Raw genomic sequence first — 19,057 nt, forward strand, 5'->3', positions numbered from 1 at the left:
CCAAACTTTTTTTTCATTATACAATACATACAATTTTAACAACTTTACATTTTACTTCAATTATCTTATTTGATTCATTCTCTTGATATCCTTTGCTGAAGGAGCAGCAATACAATACTGGTAATTAGCTGAACACATCTGGTACGCCAATTAACCTCTTAAGGACATATGACGGAATTTTTCCGTCATAAAACAATTGAGCAAACTGAAAGCTGTGTCCTTAAAGGGTTAAAAAAGGTTTATGTGCAACCACCAATCCGAAGCTAGCTCCCAGTAGTGCATTGCTTCTCCTGAGCCTAACTACGTATGTTTTTTAACAAAGGATACAAAAGAAAAAAGCAAATTATATAATAGAAATAAACTGGAATGTTGTTTAAAATTACATGCTATATCTGAATCATGAAAGTTTAATTTTGACTTTACTGTCCCTTTAAAGTCTGCAGGATGATGCAACACAATCTGGTAAACCAAGCAAACTGTACAGTATTGCAGCCATAAAGGGATTACAATACAGGCTTGGAAGGGTTAACTGCTCATCTCTATGCCAGATACACAGGCTCCATGTGACGTTGCACACACAGCTGTAGGCTGCGCCACTTGTTGCTCTGCCAGCAAACATCCTTGTTGTATCATAGCAGAGAACGTGCTGGAAAGCTCAGAGTGTTGCCCTTCCAGGCCTCCGATCAGCGACGCTCGCGCTTTGTCTGGCCGCCGGCCTAATACAACAGCATCTAATGTACCACAGTAATTATTAACAAGTGCTATAGCCAAAACAGGAAATATGAAAACCACGCTGAACTGTGAAGAGAGATCTCTGACATCCACTCCCAGCGCACAAACACTTGCAGGGGAACGATGCGGCCCAGCCCCTGTGCTGCTAAATTAACATTGTCATTGCCTAACTAAACCTCTTCAAGGTCAGTGAGGACAGTGATTCATGAGGGGGGGGGTACAATTCCTAAGGCTAATAGCTATGAAGGGGTTAAGAAAATTATTCAGTAATTTGGCATCCACACAAACAGGTTATGCCCCAGGGACCTAGTCCTACTACAGATAATGTGTACATAATATAGTTTAATATTATGTATTAATATATTGCATAATACCAGATTAGTTTGCACATTGGCGTGCAATGCTAATTGTAACAGTTTATTCACTTAAATAACAGTCTCCAAAAAGAAAGCAAACTGTTCTGGCGCAAGTTCTGCGGTTTCTGGAGCTGTGTTTAGTTACAGCAAACACCTGCTCCAGTATACAAAATAAGATTTGTGCAAACATGAGAATATTAACTCATCAGTAGAGATATTACAGACGAAGCACAAGGGGTTAAAGCAACAATAAACATTGTAATAAAGATTGTAATATACAGTGTTTATTTACTTGTAGAATAAATTTAAAAAAATGCAGTATACTTTTATTATTAGTTTTGTACCTGTTTTCCTGCAATTTGTGAAAATTAGGGGATTTACTAATTCTGAGTTTCTAAAAGGTAGTGGGTGCAGCCATGTTGAACCTAGTTTTCCTATATCAAAACATCTTCCTCTGAGTACAATTAGGTAACAGATAACTGTGCAAACATTGGCTGTGTTGGAATATAGCAAATGCTAAAGGGACTTAACTCTGATAAATAAATTTATTTTAACATTTTTATATACCACACAGCCAATGTTTGCAGAGTTTATATGTCCCTAATTGGAGCTTAGCAGGTGAGATTAGAGAAGGGAAACCTATGTTTTAACACATCTACGCCCATTACTTTATTCACACCTACAGTACATTATAGAAACTAAGAGGTCGATTTATCAAGCTGCGGCAGACAAGGCACGAATATACGCAGGCCCTGTCCGCCTCAGCTCGCCTCTGGCCGCTGAATTCCCCTGGTGGAATTCAGCATAGCAGACAAGCCGCTATTTTGCGGGGCTTACACGTGCAATCCCACCCCCCTGCCTGCGCACAGCCAATCGCGCATGGGGCAGGAGCTGTCAATCTCCCCGGCCGGGAACGAGACCAGAGAGTTTGAAATTCGCCACCTTAGAGGTGGCGAAAGGTTAGGGAGGCAGCGGTCTGATGACCACTGCTTGTTAAATACGGACTGCAGGTTCTCTTGTGAGAACCATCAGTCGTAGGGTCGAAAGGCTTGCGAAGCGACCCCTAAAACTTTACACTTATGTTTTCCATATTCAAACCACTAATATAGTTTTAAGATACATCTAAATATTATTCTCAGGGTAATCTCTGCTTTGAATACATCATTATATCTATTATTTACTGGAAGACAGGACTGGTTAGGGTTGGGTCCTGTAACTATCTTATGGAATTTTATCCCAACATTAGTATTGTGGCACCCACAGACCTGGCACTTTGAATGATATTTTATAGTATGTGCTAATCGGCATATCAATGATGTGACAAACTGCTGTAACATAAATACATATTCTGCAATATACCAAATTGGTTACACCCATCGTACAAATGCCAGATGAAGTTTTGGCAGAAGATTATATGTATTAAATACTTTTATTCTGACCTAAAGTGCTAATATTTTAACATAATAAAGATATTTTGATTCCATTGTATGCTTGAATATCCCACGTGTCTCATAGGACGGGTAGATTTATTTAAAGGGATGCTGAACCCAATTTTTTTTTTCTTTCGTGATTTAAATAAATAGAGCATGCAATTTTAAGCAACTTTCTAATTCACTCCTATTATCAATTTTTATTCATTCTCTTGCTATCTTTATTTAAAAAGCAAGAATGTACGTTTAGAAGCCGGACCATTTTTGGTAAACAACCTAGGTTGTTCTTGCTGATTGGTGGATAAATTCACCCACCAATAAACAAGTGCTGTCCAGGTCTAAACCAAAAATTGTCTGGCTTCTTAGCTTAGATGCCTTCTTTTTTAAATAAAGATAGCAAGAGAACAAAGAACAATTGATAATAGGAGTAAATTAGAAAGTCGCTTAAAATTGCATGCTCTATCTGAATCACAAAAGAAAAAATTGGGGTTCAGTATCCCTTTAAAGGTATATTCTAAAGGCATGCTCGAATTTGTTAAAGTGTGTCATGTTTATATTACTGACCTTTTGATATCTAGATAGATAAATAGCCCTTTAATTGCAATAAATGCCAGACTTTTAATATAAAGATATCACATGGTACATTACCATTTTTGACTCCCTATTCTTTATGTAAGAACAGTTATAAATAGTGTGATCCAGAGAAGATTCTCAAAATAGTTTGTCACACTATAGAATATCCCAAAGTGTGACCTGACAGCTGTGCAGATATAAAAGCAAATTGTCATAACACAGTAATGCTGCCAACACCATAATGTTGAAACCATGCCAGAGAGAGGGCTGAAACACTGTGCTATATATAAAAAGGATAGGCTGACAATAATATGTACATATATTGTTTTAAGAATATTACTAGTTTATTACGTGTAAAACTTAGTTCTTCATAAAGTAGGGATCCTTTGGTTTATATGGATCTAAAACAGTCTGTTGTAATAAAAATCCACTAACCAGTGAGTTATACTTAATAATAAAAAAACTTTTACTTAATTTTTGCATAATCCATTACTTCCTGTCACAGCCATACAGGAAGGCAAAAAAGTAGCTTTTAGATGTATGTATGCGGCAGTTTCGTTCATTGCACAGATCTTAGTGTGTTTCACTTGCACAAACGGATATTCAGCTCCAAAAGAGCCGAATACTGAAAATAGCCTCCTACTTCCGCACAGGGCAGTGAACAAACCCGTCGAATACACATCGATAGCAGCTTTTCCTTGATATGGTTGCTAGGAGACACATCTGCAATAACTCCACCATTACATCGGTCCTTGATAATCTGGCCCCATCTACCATAGCTTGGAAATCATACACTCATCCTCAGCCCTGGCATACTCCTCTGACACGGTACCTACGCAGATGCTACCGTACTGTTGAGTGACACTGGAGGAAATATCGGAATTCTGCTGACTTTCTTCACTATAAGTTCATCTTGAACTCTTACTATTCTGCCATTAATCTATATAAGCAACATTACATCTCTACTCTTTCTTTAAACCCAAAACGTCTGTTCTCCACATTCAAAACTCTTCTCCGCCGACACCCCACCCTCAACTTTTCTCTTAGCTCAAGATTTTGCCAGCTACTTCAACAACATAATCAACTCCATCAGAAATGAAATCAGCTCTCAACATACTACCGGTTACTCCCACCCCCTCAAAAGCTCACAATCATCCATAACCCACATACCCATAAATTTATCTCTGTTGCCCCTGTTTACCAGAGGGAAGAAGTTTATATACCCCTTATACTATCTTCTTACCCTCACTACTAAGCCCTTTCCCCCTCGACCAGCCATCCCCTCACAACTACTCCCCCTCCCACTCTTCTACCCTTACCCTATACTCTACACACAGTCTTCAATCCTCCTCATCAGCACTGGTATAGTTCCCACATCTCTTAAACATGCATAAGTCACACCTATCCTCTAAAAAACCTTCTCTCGAGCCACACCTCCCCATCCAACTGCTGCCCTATTTCCCTACTCCCTCATGCCTCAAAGCTTCTTGAAAAGCTAGTATATGCACGTCTATCCCAGTTTTCCTTACATTAAACTCCCTCCTTGACCCACTGCAATCTGATTTTGCCCCCTTGCATTTAACAGAGACAGCAATTGTTAAGGTAACCAGACTACCTACTTACAGCAAAATCCATAGGCCACTTCTCTCTACTTATGCTTCCTTGATCTGTCTGCAGCCTTTGATACTGTCGACCACCCTCTTATTTGCTCTATACCCTCCAAGTCCTTTGGCATCTATGACACAGCTCGTCTCTTGGTTCTCTTCCTACTATCTAACCTCTAGGTGTAGCCTTCTCTGGGGGCATCCTCTGCCCTGTTACTTCTTTCTGTTGGGGTACCGCAAGGCTCTGTCTTCTTGCTCTTTTCAATCTACACGATCCTCATTAGGTTCCTAAAATAAATTCCAACTGGCTTTATTATCATTTGTATGCCAACAATACCCAAATCTACCTCTCTGCACCAGAACTATCTCCTCCCATGCTAACCCGTGTCACTAACTGTCTCTCTCATATCTCATCTTGGATGTCCTCTCACTACCTCAAGCTAAATCTCTCCAAGACTGAGCTCCATATTTTCCACCCCCCCCCATGTCTCTATAACTGTTGATAACTCCATCATTACCCCAACCTCACATGCCCGATGTCTTGGGGTCACACTTGACTCAGATCTTTCTTTCACTTCTCACATTCAGTCCTTGGCTAAAGCCTGCCGCTTCCACCTTAAAAAATCGCTAAAATCAGACATTTCCTTACACAAGACACAACTAAGTTTAATCCACTCTCTCATCCTTTCCCGCCTCGACTACTGGAACTCCATCCTCTCTGGTCTCCCTACAGATATGTTTGTATAATACACTAAGTAACAGGGATTGGAAAACATATTATATCATTTTATTCACACTGTATGGTTGGCCAACCAGTTAGATTTGTTTTAAGAATCAATTTCTATTGTTTTAAATTTGATTGTATGTATTTATAACTCTAAAAATAAATAGATCTCATTGAATCCAACTACATAGTAAGACTATCTTTCCTTATTGGGTAATTAAGCACAAGCGCTTAAGAGTCTCATCCAATCCAGATTTTAAGTTTGTGAGATTACTTCTTCGAGACTCCCTAGCTTTTACCCCCACAGCGCATAGTTTATTAACCCAACACACCAATACTCCCTAGCTGCCACCTAGCTCCTTTACAATCCATAATGAATGCCTCTGCCAGGCCCATCTTCCTTACACGTCACTCTTCATCTGCCTCACCTCTCTGCCAATCCCTTCACTGGCTTCCTCTTGCCTCCAGGATTAAACACAAAATTCTCACTCTGACACACAAAGCCCTCAAATTCATAGCTTCCCCCTACATCTCAGACCTTGTCTCCAGATACTCTCACTCCCATCCCCTTCGCTCCGCTCATGATCTCCTACTCTCCTCCTTTCTTGTTACCTCCTCACATTCCCATTTACAAGATTTCCCCAGACTGGCTCCCATCTTATGGAACTCTCTGCCTCGCTCCACAAGACTCTCCCCTAGTTTTAAAAGATTCAAGTGCTCCCTGAAGACTCTACTATTCAGGGACGCATACAACCTACACTAACCTTCCTATCTCCACTGCTATCCCCTTAAACCCCATATCATATAAGCCTATGAGCCCAGCTGTTTATAGTCCACCTTCATAAGAGCCGACTACAACAGTGCAACTCTCGACAGGACCCTCTACCCATTTGATCCCTGTAATTGTTTTTTTTATATACCACCTATGTTCATAGCGCTGCGGAAATTGTTGGCGCTCTACAAATACCTGATAATGAAAATAACAATACGTATATAGTTGGAATCTGTTCTTAATATGGTCGGCGCACTCATGGCTGTGAAAATGTGGTCAGATTACAATTCGCTAACATTCCAGTGCTCTAGAGACAAGTCCTATGGCTACTACCTACAACCTGTAAACAGTGCAAGTGAACCCTTTTCCCCAGATTATAAATAATAAGAAGACCCAGGGATAACTTGCGTGGAGCATCTCAGATCATGCCTCACATGTCTGACAAACAGTGTAATACTTAATATAAATGTATGTGGCATAGACAGAGTCAGTGGCTACAAACAAACAAAAAAAAATAAAAGCATTAAACCCTGAAATATTTTCATTTATACTCTTAAGAATGTGCTTTCCCTCTTTCATGGTTAGTATAAAACAGATTTGTATTAACTATCCACAAAGCAAAACGTTTTTATCATTCAAAACACATCAGTTTGAGCTAAAACCCTACATATTTGGGATTTGCTTTTGTATTGATATTTATTTTATTTCAGTAAAAGGGTTGATAAGTGAATTTTTTATTTATTTATTACAAAAGTCGGTTTGACAGCTCTAAAGTATGGCAAACAAAAAATTTTTTTTTAGGTATTGCTCAAATTGGATCCAGGTATTGCTCAAATTGGATCCAGGGTTGGTTCCCTTAAAGGGACATACATTTGAAATAACAAAATGCTTAAATGTATTTAAATTCCACAAATGATTTAAACAAACAGTTTAATCAGCTCAAGATTGTCAATGCACTGCCGAATCTGCACTGGACGCGACTGGCGATTGGTAGTTGCACACACATATGCTGCCCCTGATTGGTTCAATTGATATGTTAAGATCTGAGTATTGCATTGCTTATTTTAACCCTTTATAAACACATAGGTATAGGCAAGCAACAATGCAATAAGTAACTTCTCTAAAGAAATATCATTTTTTGTAGCTTTATGTCATTTTTTAATAAGAAATAAAATCATCTTAAATCATGTTTGTTACTTTTTATCATTATCTAAATTTTATAATGAAAATTATTTCATGTGCTGCTTGAGAGGGCTACAAAATAATATACCGGTGATCAACGAGTTAAAAAATCAGCTTTCATGAGTCGGACAATATTTAACCGTCATTGAGTTTTTATTGCCTGCCAGCTATTTGATACACGCACCTTACTGTTGACTGCTGGCAATTAAAGATGTGAAGAGCAACTCATTATTTGATCTAGCTCCAATTATTATGCTATTAAGCATTCCGGGCAAGATTTACATATGTAACGTAGTGCCGGCACCTGGGATTAATGAAACTCACTATTTAATAGCGCTGCATTAAAGGGATATGAATTCCACATTTTATTTGTGATTCAGACAGAGCATACCATTTAAAAAATTACTTCTATTATCAAATTTGCTTCATTCCCATGATATTCTTTGTTGAAGAGATACCTAGGTAGGCATATCGAGCACTGCATGGCAGGAATAGTGCTCTTGCATTCTTGTAAAACTGCTGCCATATAGTGCTCCCAGAAACGGGCCTGCTCCTAATCATACGTCCTGCTTTTCAACAAAAGATATTTGAAATTTGATAATAGAAAAAATGGTTTGCAGTGTTTGAATTGCAAAATATTTTTTTCAGTTTCATATCCCTTTAAATACTTGTTTTACACGGTTCAATTTACAACCGTTTCAGAACAACACTTTTTTCCAGTCATGTGAGCTGCTATTGAAAAGCATTGAGAAGCAGTGCATTTATTAAAATAGCCAATAGGTGGAGCTGTCCGCTTGGTTGCAGCAAAGCCAATCAAGATGAAAGTTAATCAGTTTAACCAGACCTGAGCTATCAAGCAGATTTAAAGGAACAAGAATCTTCCGGTCTATAAATCAGACCAGATTGGAATGCATAGAAAGAACTGTGCAGAAAAATGCAAGTGAATTCTGTGTTGTGTGATTTATTTTATTAGGTTTATAATGCTGTTTAGCAAATGTTTTTGTTCATTTAACTTAGTTTAATTATATATTCTGTGTTGTGTGATTATTTATTAGGTTTTTAATGTTATTTAGCATTAAAGTCTTCATTTCAAAGCTTTAAAAATAATGTATTAGGTGTTACTTATGACAATTTTGAGAGAGGCCTGGAACCTATCTCCCTCACTTCCCATTAACTTACATTATAAACTGGTTTCAATTTACAACAGTTTCGATTTACAATCATTACTTCTGGAACCTAACCCCGGCGTAAACTGAGGGCTACCTGATATATATATATATATATTTGCAAGAGTATATTACTTAAGATATCTGAATTGTTGGCTTTGAGAAAAAGGTGATGCATACAAAAAAGTTATATACAATTGTTTATCAAGCAAAAATAAACGGATACAATCACTTTAACATGCAGTTAATACTTCATTCTCTAGGAAATTGTATTTTATTTTAATTATTATTAATTTATTTATTTTTCTTAAAAAAAGATATCACCTTTCAGTCACATGAAATTTGAACACTGTGCAAGTTTTATGTAGTTTCCCAGTATCCATATTAAAGTTGTAAACATTTTGAAAACATTTATTGTGCTGTAAGAGTCATTGATGGGGGCGTTAATAGCTTGGTACTTGATCAATATACACTGCCCCCTGGCTGAGCAGGTGGCTGGGATTGGCACGTTCCAGACTAGCCTTGGGCAGATAACAGCAATGTAAATGCCGGCAATAACATTATATATTATTGATAAAGCTATGGGCATTCTATACTCACTTTATGCTAGCATGTGACATGCTACCTTGCAACAAAAGCAAAGAAATGTGTGTCTGGGTAATAGGAGGCTATTCTATTTATAATCTGAAGAGACTGAAAGAGAGAGCTAGAGAAAGAAAGAAAGAAAGAAAGAAAGAAAGAAAGAAAGAAAGAAAGAAAGAGAGGGAAAGGGGAGAGCTAGTGATAGAAAGAGAGAGACAGAGGGAAAGGAGAGAGCTAGTGACAGAAAGAGAGGGAAAGGGAGAGCTAGTGACAGAAAGAGAGAGACAGAGAGGGAAAGGAGAGAGCTAGTGACAGAAAGAGAGGGAAAGAAGAGAGCCAGTGACAGAAAGAGAGGGAAAGGAGAGAGATAGAGACAGAAAGAGAGGGAAAAGAAAGAGCTAGAGACAGAAAGAGATGGAAAGGAGAGAGCTAGAGACAGAAAGAGATGGAAAGGAGAACTAGTGACAGAAATAGAGGGAAAGGATAGAGCTAGCGACAGAAAGAGAGGGAAAGGAGAGAAATAGTGACAGAAAGAGAGGGAAAGGAGAGAGCTAGCAACAGAAAAAGAAGGAGAGAGCTAGCAACAGAAAAAGAGATAGGATAGAGCTAGCTACAGAAAGAGAGGGAAAGGAGAGAGCTAGAGACAGAAAGAGAGGGAAAAGAGAGAGCTAGAGACAGAAGAGAGAGGGAAAGGAGAGAAATAGTGACAGAAAGCGAGGGGAAAGGAGAGAGCTAGCAACAGAAAGAGAAAAGAGAGAGCTAGCAACAGAAAAAGAGATAGGAGAGAGCTAGCTACAGAAAGAGAGGGAAAGGAGAGAGCTAGAGACAGAAAGAGAGGGAAAGGAGAGAGCTATCGACAGAGGAAAGGAGAGAGCTAGAGACAGAAATAGAGGGAAAGGAGAGAGCTACAGGCAAAAAGAGGGAGATAGGAGAGAGATAGGAGAGAGCTAGCTACAGAAAGAGAGGGAAAGGAGAGAGCTAGAGACAGAAAGAGAGGGAAAGGAGAGAGCTAGTGAAAGATAGAAATAGAGAGAAAGTAGAGAGCTAGAGATAGAAAGATAAAGGAGACAGCTAGCGACAGAAAGGAAAGGAAAGGAGAGAGCTAGCGACAGAAAGAGAAGAGAAAGGAGAGAGCTAGCGACCAGAAAGAGAAAGGAAAGGAGAGAGCTAGAGACAGAAAGAGAGAGAACGGAGAGAGCTAGCAACATAAAGATAAAGGAGAGAGCTAGAGACAGAAAGAGAGGGAAAGGATAGAGCTAGCGACAGAAAGAGAAAGGAAAGGAGAAAGCTAGAGACCGAAAGAGAGAGAAAGTAGAGAGCTAGAGACAGAAAGATAAAGGAGAGAGCTAGAGACAGAAGAGAAGGGAAAGGATAGAGCTAGCGACAGAAAGAGAGGGAAAGGAGAGAGCTAGAGATAGAAAGAGATAGGAGAGAGCTAGTGACAGAAAGAGAGGGAAGGGGAGAGCTAGTGATAGAAAGGAGAGAGCTACAGAGACAAAATCAAGAGGGTTAGGAGAGAGCTAGTGACATAAATAGAGGGAAAGGAGAGAGCTAGCGACACCAAAGAGGGAAAGGAGAGAGCGAGAGACAGAAATGGAGGGAAAGAGAGAGCTAGAGGCAGAAAGAGAGGGAAAGGAGAGAGCTAGTGACAGAAAGATAAAGGAGAGAGCTAGAGACAGAAAGAGAGGGAAAGGAGAGAGCTAGAGACAGAAAGAGAGGGAAAAGAGAGAGCTAGTGACAGAAAGAGAGGGAAAGGAGAGAGCTAGTGACATAAAGCGAGGGAAAGGAGACAGCTAGTGAAAGATAGAAAGAGAGAGAAAGTAGAGAGCTAGAGATAGAAAGATAAAGGAGACAGCTAGCGACAGAAAGAGGAAAAGGAGAGAGCTAGAGACAGAAATAGAGGGAAAGGAGAGAGCTAGAGATAGAAATAGAGGGAAAGGAGAGAGCTAGTGGCAAAAAGAGAGAGATAGGAGAGAGCTAGCTACAGACAGAGAGGGAAAGGAGAGAGCTAGAGACAGAAAGAGAGGGAAAGGAGAGAGCTAGTGGCAAAAAGAGAGAGATAGGAGAGAGCTAGCTACAGACAGAGAGGGAAAGGAGAGAGCTAGAGACAGAAAGAGAGGGAAAGGAGAGAGCTAGAGACAGAAAGAGAGGGAAAGGAGAGAGCTATCGACAGGGGAAGGAGAGAGCTAGAGACAGAAATAGAGGGAAAGGAGAGAGCTAGAGGCAAAAAGAGAGAGATAGGAGAGAGCTAGCTACAGAAAGAGAGGGAAAGGAGAGAGCTAGAGACAGAAAGAGAGGGAAAGGAGAGAGCTATCGACAGAGGAAAAGGAGAGAGCTAGAGACAGAAATAGAGGGAAAGGAGAGAGCTAGTGATAGAGAGGGAAAGGAGAGAGCTAGTGACAGAGAGGGAAAGAAGAGACCTAGAGACAGAAAGAGAGGAAAGGAGAGAGCTATCGACAGAGGAAAAGGAGAGAGCTAGAGACAGAAATAGAGGGAAAGAAGAGAGCTAGAGGCAAAAAGAGGGAGATAGGAGAGAGCTAGCGACAGAGGGAAAGGAGAGAGCTAGAGATAGAAAGAGAGAGATAGCAGAGTGCTAGTGACAGAAAGAGAGGGAAGGGGAGAGCTAGTGATAGAAAGGAGAGAGCTACAGAGACAAAATCAAGAGGGTTAGGAGAGAGCTAGTGACATAAAAAGAGGGAAAGGAGAGAGCTAGCGACACAAAGAGGGAAAGGAGAGAGCTAGAGACAGAAATGGAGGGAAAGGAGAGAGCTAGAGGCAGAAAGAGAGGGAAAGGAGAGAGCTAGAGACAGAAAGAGAGGGAAAGGAGAGAGCTGAGAGGGAAAGGAGAGAGCTGAGAGGGAAAGGGGAGAGCTAGTGACAGAAAGAGAGGGAAAGGAGAGAGCTAGAGGCAGAAAGAGAGGGAAAGGAGAGAGCTAGTGACAGAAAGAGAGGGAAAGGAGAGAGCTAGAGGCAGAAAGACAGGGAAAGGAGAGAGCTAGTGAAAGATAGAAAGAGAGAGAGAGAAAGTAGAGAGCTAGAGATAGAAAGATAAAGGAGACAGCTAGCGACAGAAAGAGAGGGAAAGGAGAGAGCTAGTGATAGAAAGAGAAAGGAAAGGAGAGAGCTAAAGACAGAAAGAGAGAGAAAGGAGAGAACTAGCGACAAAAAGAGAAGGAAAGGAGAGAGCTAGAGACCGAAAGAGAGAGAAAGGAGAGAGCTAGAGACAGAAAGAGGGAAAGGAGAGAGCTAGTGACAGAAAGAGAGGGAAAGGAGAGAGCTAGTGACAGAAAGAGAGGGAAAGGAGAGAGCAAGTGACAAAAACATAGGAAAAGGAGAGAGCTAGCGACAGAAAGAGAGGGAAAGGAGAGAGCTAGTGACAGAAAGAGAGGGAAAGGAGAGAGCTAGAGGCAGAAAGAGAGGGAAAGGAGAAAGCTAGCGACACAAAGAGAGGAAAAGGAGAGAGCTAGTGACAGAAAGAGAGGGAAAGGAGAGAGCTAGTGACAGAAAGAGAGGGAAAGGAGAGAGCAAGTGACAGAAAGAGAGGGAAAGGAGAGAGCTAGCGACAGAAAGAGAGGGAAAGGAGAGAGCTAGCGACAGAAAGAGAGGGAAAGGAGAGAGCTAGTGACAGAAAGAGAGAGCTAGAGACAGAAAGAGGGAAAGGAGAGAACTAGAGACAGAAAGAGAGGGAAAGGAGAGAGCTAGAGACATAAAAAGAGGGAAAGGAGACAGCTAGTGACAGAGAGGGAAAGGAGAGAGCTAGCGACAGAAAGAGAGTGAAAGAAGAGAGCTAGAGACAGAAAGAGAGGGAAAGGAGAGAGCTAGTGACAGAAACAGAGGGAAAGGAGAGAGCTAGTGACAGAAAGAGAGGGAAAGGAGAGAGCTAGCGACACAAAGAGAGGGAAAGGAGAGAGCTAGCGAAACAAAGAGAGGGAAAGGAGAGAGCTAGCGACAAAAATAGAGGGAAAGGAGAGAGCAAGTGACAGAGAGAGAGGGAAAGGAGAGAGCAAGTGACAAAAAGAGAGGAAAAGGAGAGAGCTAGCGACACAAAGAGAGGGAAAGGAGAGAGCTAGTGACACAAAGAGAGGGAAAGGAGAGAGCTAGAGACAGAAAGAGAGAGCTAGAGACAGAAAGAGAGGGAAAGGAGAGAGCTAGAGACAGAAAGAGAGGGAAAGGAGAGAGCTAGAGACAGAAAGAGAGGGAAAGGAGAGAGCTAGAGACAGAAAGAGAGGGAAAGGAGAGAGCTAGTGACATAAAAAGAGGGAAAGGAGACAGCTAGTGACAGAGAGGGAAAGGAGAGAGCTAGCGACAGAAAGAGAGGGAAAGAAGATAGCTAGCGACACAAACAGAGGGAAAGGAGAGAGCTAGCGACACAAAGAGGGAATGGAGAGAGCTAGCAACAGAAAGAGAGGGAAAGGAGAGCGCTAGCGACACAAAGAGAGGGAAAGGAGAAAGCTAGCGACACAAAGAGAGGGAAAGGAGAGAGCTAGAGACAAAAATAGAGGGAAAGGAGAGAGCTAGCAACAGAAAGAGAGGGAAAGGAGAGAGCTAGTGACACAGAGAGGGAAAGGAGAGAGCTAGAGACAGAAAGAGAGGGAGAGGAGAGAGCTAGAGACAGAAAGAGAGAGCTAGAGGCAGAAAGAGAGAGCTAGAGACAGAAAGAGAGGGAAGGAGTGAGCTAGAGATAGAAAAAGAGGAGAGAGCTAGCAAGAGAGAGCAAAAGAAAGGAGAGGAGGAGACAGTGAAAGTCAAAGTGAAAACGATGAAATTAAGAGAGAGAGAAGAGTAAGAAAAAGCAGAGGAGAAAAAGAGGGAGACATACGGATAAATCATATTTAGATAGACACTCTGTGACATAACAATTGACTCTTACTTAACTTAGTAACAGAGTGCTACAGAACAGTACTGTGAGCTAGCCAGCAGCCACAGACCTTAGCGTCATCCTCACCAGTGTAACACTGCAGCCCATGCTCTCTGAAGCATAAATAAATGTTGCAAATATGACTGAGTGTTTAGTGAACAATTATCTGTGAAAGAGTGTGTACTAATATGTCCAACAGTAACTCGAGGATGATGCCTGTTGCTAAGCAACTGTATTTCTTTTAGCTTAGTCCTATAGAAAACAAAGGAATTCTATGCAAAGCCACAGACATTATCCTTTGCATGCAGCTATACATACATACATGTGTGCGGTGTGTGTATATATATATATATATATCATTATATACAGAAGATAAGCACTCACCAACTCTCACAACCACTCTGTGCACGGCCAAATAGCATCCAAAGTATTTCACACTGAAGTAGGACAAGACCCGGTGTTGATCAGTGGTATCCCACATCAATAACAACCAGCACCAGAGATATATTGAATCACCAATTTAATGCCAAGTAAGCATAACGTTTCAGCCCCCACTGGAGCCTTGATCACATGCAGCAAATCCAAAGAAAATCCAAAGATGCCTAAATTTTCTTTGGATTTGCTGCATGTGATCAAGGCTCCAGTGGGGGCTGAAACGTTATGCTTACTTGGCATTAAATTGGTGATTCAATATATCTCTGGTGCTGGTTGTTATTGGTGTGGGATACCACGGATCAACACCGGGTCTTGTCCTACTTCAGTGTGAAATATATATATATATATATATAAATAAAAACACGTTCATATGAAGTAACAGGATTCAAACCTATGATATATATATATATTATATATATATATATTATATATATATATATATATATATATTAGTCCAATGCATAAAGAAAGGCCCTCACTAATCTTAAAGTGAATGTCAACTTTCATGATAAAATGCCCATTTTTTAAAAAAACTATTAAAAACCGTCTTCTCCTGAAACACCGGATCACAGATCCTCCGTCTGCTTCTTCCTGCTGTACTAACACAGCAATGACGAAACCGGCTTCCTCCAATCACAGGCGTGGCCTCACCAGATGAATGCTCCTGGGGGGGAAGCCGTGATTGGAGAGAGCCGGTTTCGTCATTGCTGACAAAGTACAGAGGAGCTGCAGGCGTGGGATCGGCAATCTGGTGTTTCAGGAGAAGGTATTTGAAAAATCCTGTGCAATGTAAACTTTCAAGAATGAAAGTGCCCCTGTTTTCATGAAAGTTGACATTCACTTTAAATATATAAAACGTAACGTTTATTTACAAACTTAAAAACGGCATAACGTTTCAGTGCCATTACAGAATCTTTGTCAAATGCCTAGAGTGGTTCAGAAGTATAAGTGTTCATAAGTGTTTTTAGGTTCAACCAGGCATTTGACAAAGGTAGTGGCACCGAAACGTTATGCCATTTTTAAGTTTGTAAATAAACGTTAAGACCAGAGAGTGCCTTTTTTATGCATTGAACTTTCTATTTCTATATAGAGCACCCTGGCAGTTGGTAACATTGTGGGATATCGTATATCTATATAATCAGTTTCAATGTAACATATATTTTATGTCAATTAAGGACTGTCCTTTTCTTTTTATCGTAAGTGATGGCACTTGGCACTTGACATTGGGCTTAAAGGGACATAAAAACCCCAAAAAATGATTTCTTGATTCAGATAGAACATATCATTTTAAACAACTTTCCAATTTACTTCTATTGTCAAATTGTCTTTGTTTTCTTGTTATTCTTTGTTGAAAAGCAGGAAGGTAAGCTCAGGAGTGTGCATGTGTCTGAAGCACTATATGTTAGCAGTTTTGCAACAATGCTATACATTAGCAAGAGCACTAGATGGCAGCACTATTTCCTGTCACGTGCACGCTACCAATCTAGAAATCTCTTCAACAAAGAATAATATAAGAACGATGCAAATCTGATATAGAAGTAAACTTGAAACTTTTTTTAAAATTGTATTCTACTTCTGAATGGGTTTCATGTCCTTTTAATCAAGGATCAACAGTTCCACTCCAACTTGGAGAAATGCAGAAAATAAAGACTTTATACGGTTTCCCTCTTCGTCCCCTTTTTTAAACTTAGCTAAGCCAAAAAAAGAGAGATGGAAAAGAAGAGACAACAAGCCCCAACACCACAATGTTTCAAAAGCAGAATAACTCCGGTAAAGAAGAGGACTTCACGTTAACAGCAAAAAATATATAAAAAAACAAATCCTACATTGCAGGTGAAGTTAGGTTTATTTAGAATAAAAGCGTAAACAAAAACGTGTACTAAAGAGGGCAAGTGTGAACTACTAAGGGCCAGATTACCAGTGGAGGGCTATTTAGCACTTTCGCTAGAACATTAATTGCGCTAGAAGTAAATTTTTGTGCATGTTGGGTTATGCTCGTATTAAGTAGACGTCAATGGAGCAAAAAAAATGGAAAAACACCCTACTTTTGTGCTAACCCGAACTCATGTTCTCAAGAGCGCTAACCCAACATGAAGAGATCTTATATCTTTGAGCCCTTATAACTTTTTTGTGCAATTTTATCAATCATTTTTATTAGAGGTGTTATTATGAGTGTAAGTGTACTTTGTAATGTATTTTTGGTGTGTTTTGTGACACTTTTTTTGTTTTGTGAAACCGTTAACCACAGCTCTGAGTAAGCTCTTACCAGACAAGCGTTAACTTGAATTGCGCTCACGTGATCGCATTTAATTAAAACTTGTAATACAAGCGCAATTGAAACCTGCACAGAAACGATTGCAAAAAAACGATATTGCTTGTGTGCAAATGTTTGCGCTCCACTCATAACCTGGACCTAAGACTGATATGATGATACCTAAGTAAACTATAGTTAGTGATGACACTTGGGAAATGAGATGACAGATTCCATAAGAAAATCCAACAGCAGAAAAATTCAGAACCACTTTAAGAAACGTCACAACAATAGCTGATTTGGCAGAACTCCAGAGGAGACGGATTAGCCAGTCCTGGGACTGCAAAGGAGCAGTGCAAGTGCTCCTCAGCTACTTCACTGGAAAGGGCTGTGGCCAAGAAGCCATTGAGATATCAAGTGATCAGAATCTCTTCCTCCCAAAAAGAGGGCAGAGGAGCCTCAAGCGATATAGTAGTAACTTGCAGGGCTTTGACCAGACCAAAACGTACAGTCACAAATGCAAATGTTATAGACGAAGTACAAATCTGAGGAAGTAATGACATGAAAGGCAAATGGGGGTGTGAAGGAAATCATACTTGTTCAGATTACTGGTGGTCAGGAACTGTTCTTGCATTACTGCCTGCACGACTATGTCAATAGATTCCATCTATAAATGGTAAGTTGTTACAAACCCATTCAGAACATCAATCTTAGGCATGATGAAGGTAATGGAATCCACACCTCTGTTTCCAAGGAAGTAACAGCTGGATGATACCAGCAATAGCAAGATATTAAACAGCCTGTTAGATGCATGGCCATAGAGTAGGGAAAGATTAGGAAGAAGAGTATATCAACACATTTACCCCAAGACAGGATGGTACCCTTATTCACAGTATTCTACTAAATAACATAATAATGAAGAGAGATCTGTCCCCAAAGGGCATGCTCATAAGCTTATGAAACCCATAGTGAAAAGCATTCCTGCAAAGCTGCTACCATATAATGCTCCAGCCACGTACACACCCCTATGCCTACCTACCTGGTTTCACAACAAAGACTACCAATAGAACAAAGCAAATTTAATAATAAAGTTTTTGAAAAATGTACTCTCTGTCTAAATCATGAAAAAAATGGGTTTTATGTCACTTTGCTGAGATTTCAAGGATGATGTAGAATAGTGAAAAGAAATGTAAGAAAACTTCCAGATCCACTACCGAAAAGAAGCGAAGTGGTCAGAACAGACCCAGATGGCGTGCACACCTGCTTTTTACCATAAGCAAGCGCTTCTTTACCATAAAAAGTTCATTACTGTGGACCAAAGAAATGTGGACCTGAACAGTTATCATGACAAGAATTGTGTAGAACATGCCATGTAAATCCTGCGTTATCCATGTCCTGGAATAATTGAAAAACAAAATAAGTTGATTGTACCCATGATCTACAGAATAGCTAAGAACTAAGGAATATGCCACAGAATATTGGGCCACTGGAATACTTAACTTTGATGTCTGGAGGAGGTTGTAATCCTAACAGGAACTACCATTGGTGCAGCAGGCGCAGTTGCACCAGGGTACCTATTTGTAGGTATGTGCAGATTGAATACTAATGTAGGGAAGCTTTTTCTTAGTGCAGGTTGGAGGTCCGTTTCTTTCATTCTCTCTCTATCCTCACAAGCATTATACAGAGCAGCATGTATATTATTGTTTACTTCTGAGTTACCTTTGTGGGGGCTCAAATTTTTTTTTTACACCAGGGCCCTCTGTTGAATAGGTCGACTACTGAATCCTAATACAGGAAAATCAGAAGATCAAATAAAACAGGCTCACAGTACAAGGGGAAAATGTACTGTTATTGCAGTGATCACTCTACTCTGTTCAGTACTTTTGAAGTGTGATTTTTGTTTTATATTCTTATTAAAATGTGATCCTTTTTGTCATTTTAGATTTTTAACCCTTTCCTGTAGTTTCTGATCACTGCACTTTGTGATCAGTCTGATTAGATAGTTCTGTCTGATCATCCTGATCTGTCAATTTTTATGTATATTTTTCTTTTTACATTTCAGTGCTGTTAAGATCTGATTGCAGTTTTTTATACTGTGGACAATACTGTTTTATTTTTTGGGTGGCGTGTAGGGTTAACTTTGTTGGTTTGAAGTGGGAATAGGGGGATGGAAGTGGGAATTGGTGGATGGGTTGAGGGAGTTACTGTTCAGTAGGAGTAAAAAAATATAAAATAAAATTTTGACTTCTGCATCATGGGGGCATTTTACTATTCCACAGAAGAGGCTCATGCCGTTCTCGCGCATGATTCAATGAGTGACACCTTTGCTGTATCTGATAGGGACACTATAACAGCATCTGATATAGATGGTGCTCCACATGGAATACTTTTT

The 19,057-nt window shown here is 40.1% G+C and overlaps 1 protein-coding gene across 5 annotated transcripts in view; it reads right to left on the reverse strand.

The window, feature by feature from the left end:
* The window catches only part of NCOA1 (nuclear receptor coactivator 1), a 581,392-nt gene that overhangs the window by 139,072 nt on the left and 423,263 nt on the right, over window positions 1–19,057 (reverse strand). The gene's annotated exons all lie outside the window — the stretch shown is intronic.

Source organism: Bombina bombina, chromosome 4, assembly GCF_027579735.1.
Source record: "Bombina bombina isolate aBomBom1 chromosome 4, aBomBom1.pri, whole genome shotgun sequence".
NCBI classification, from domain to species: Eukaryota; Metazoa; Chordata; class Amphibia; order Anura; family Bombinatoridae; genus Bombina; species Bombina bombina.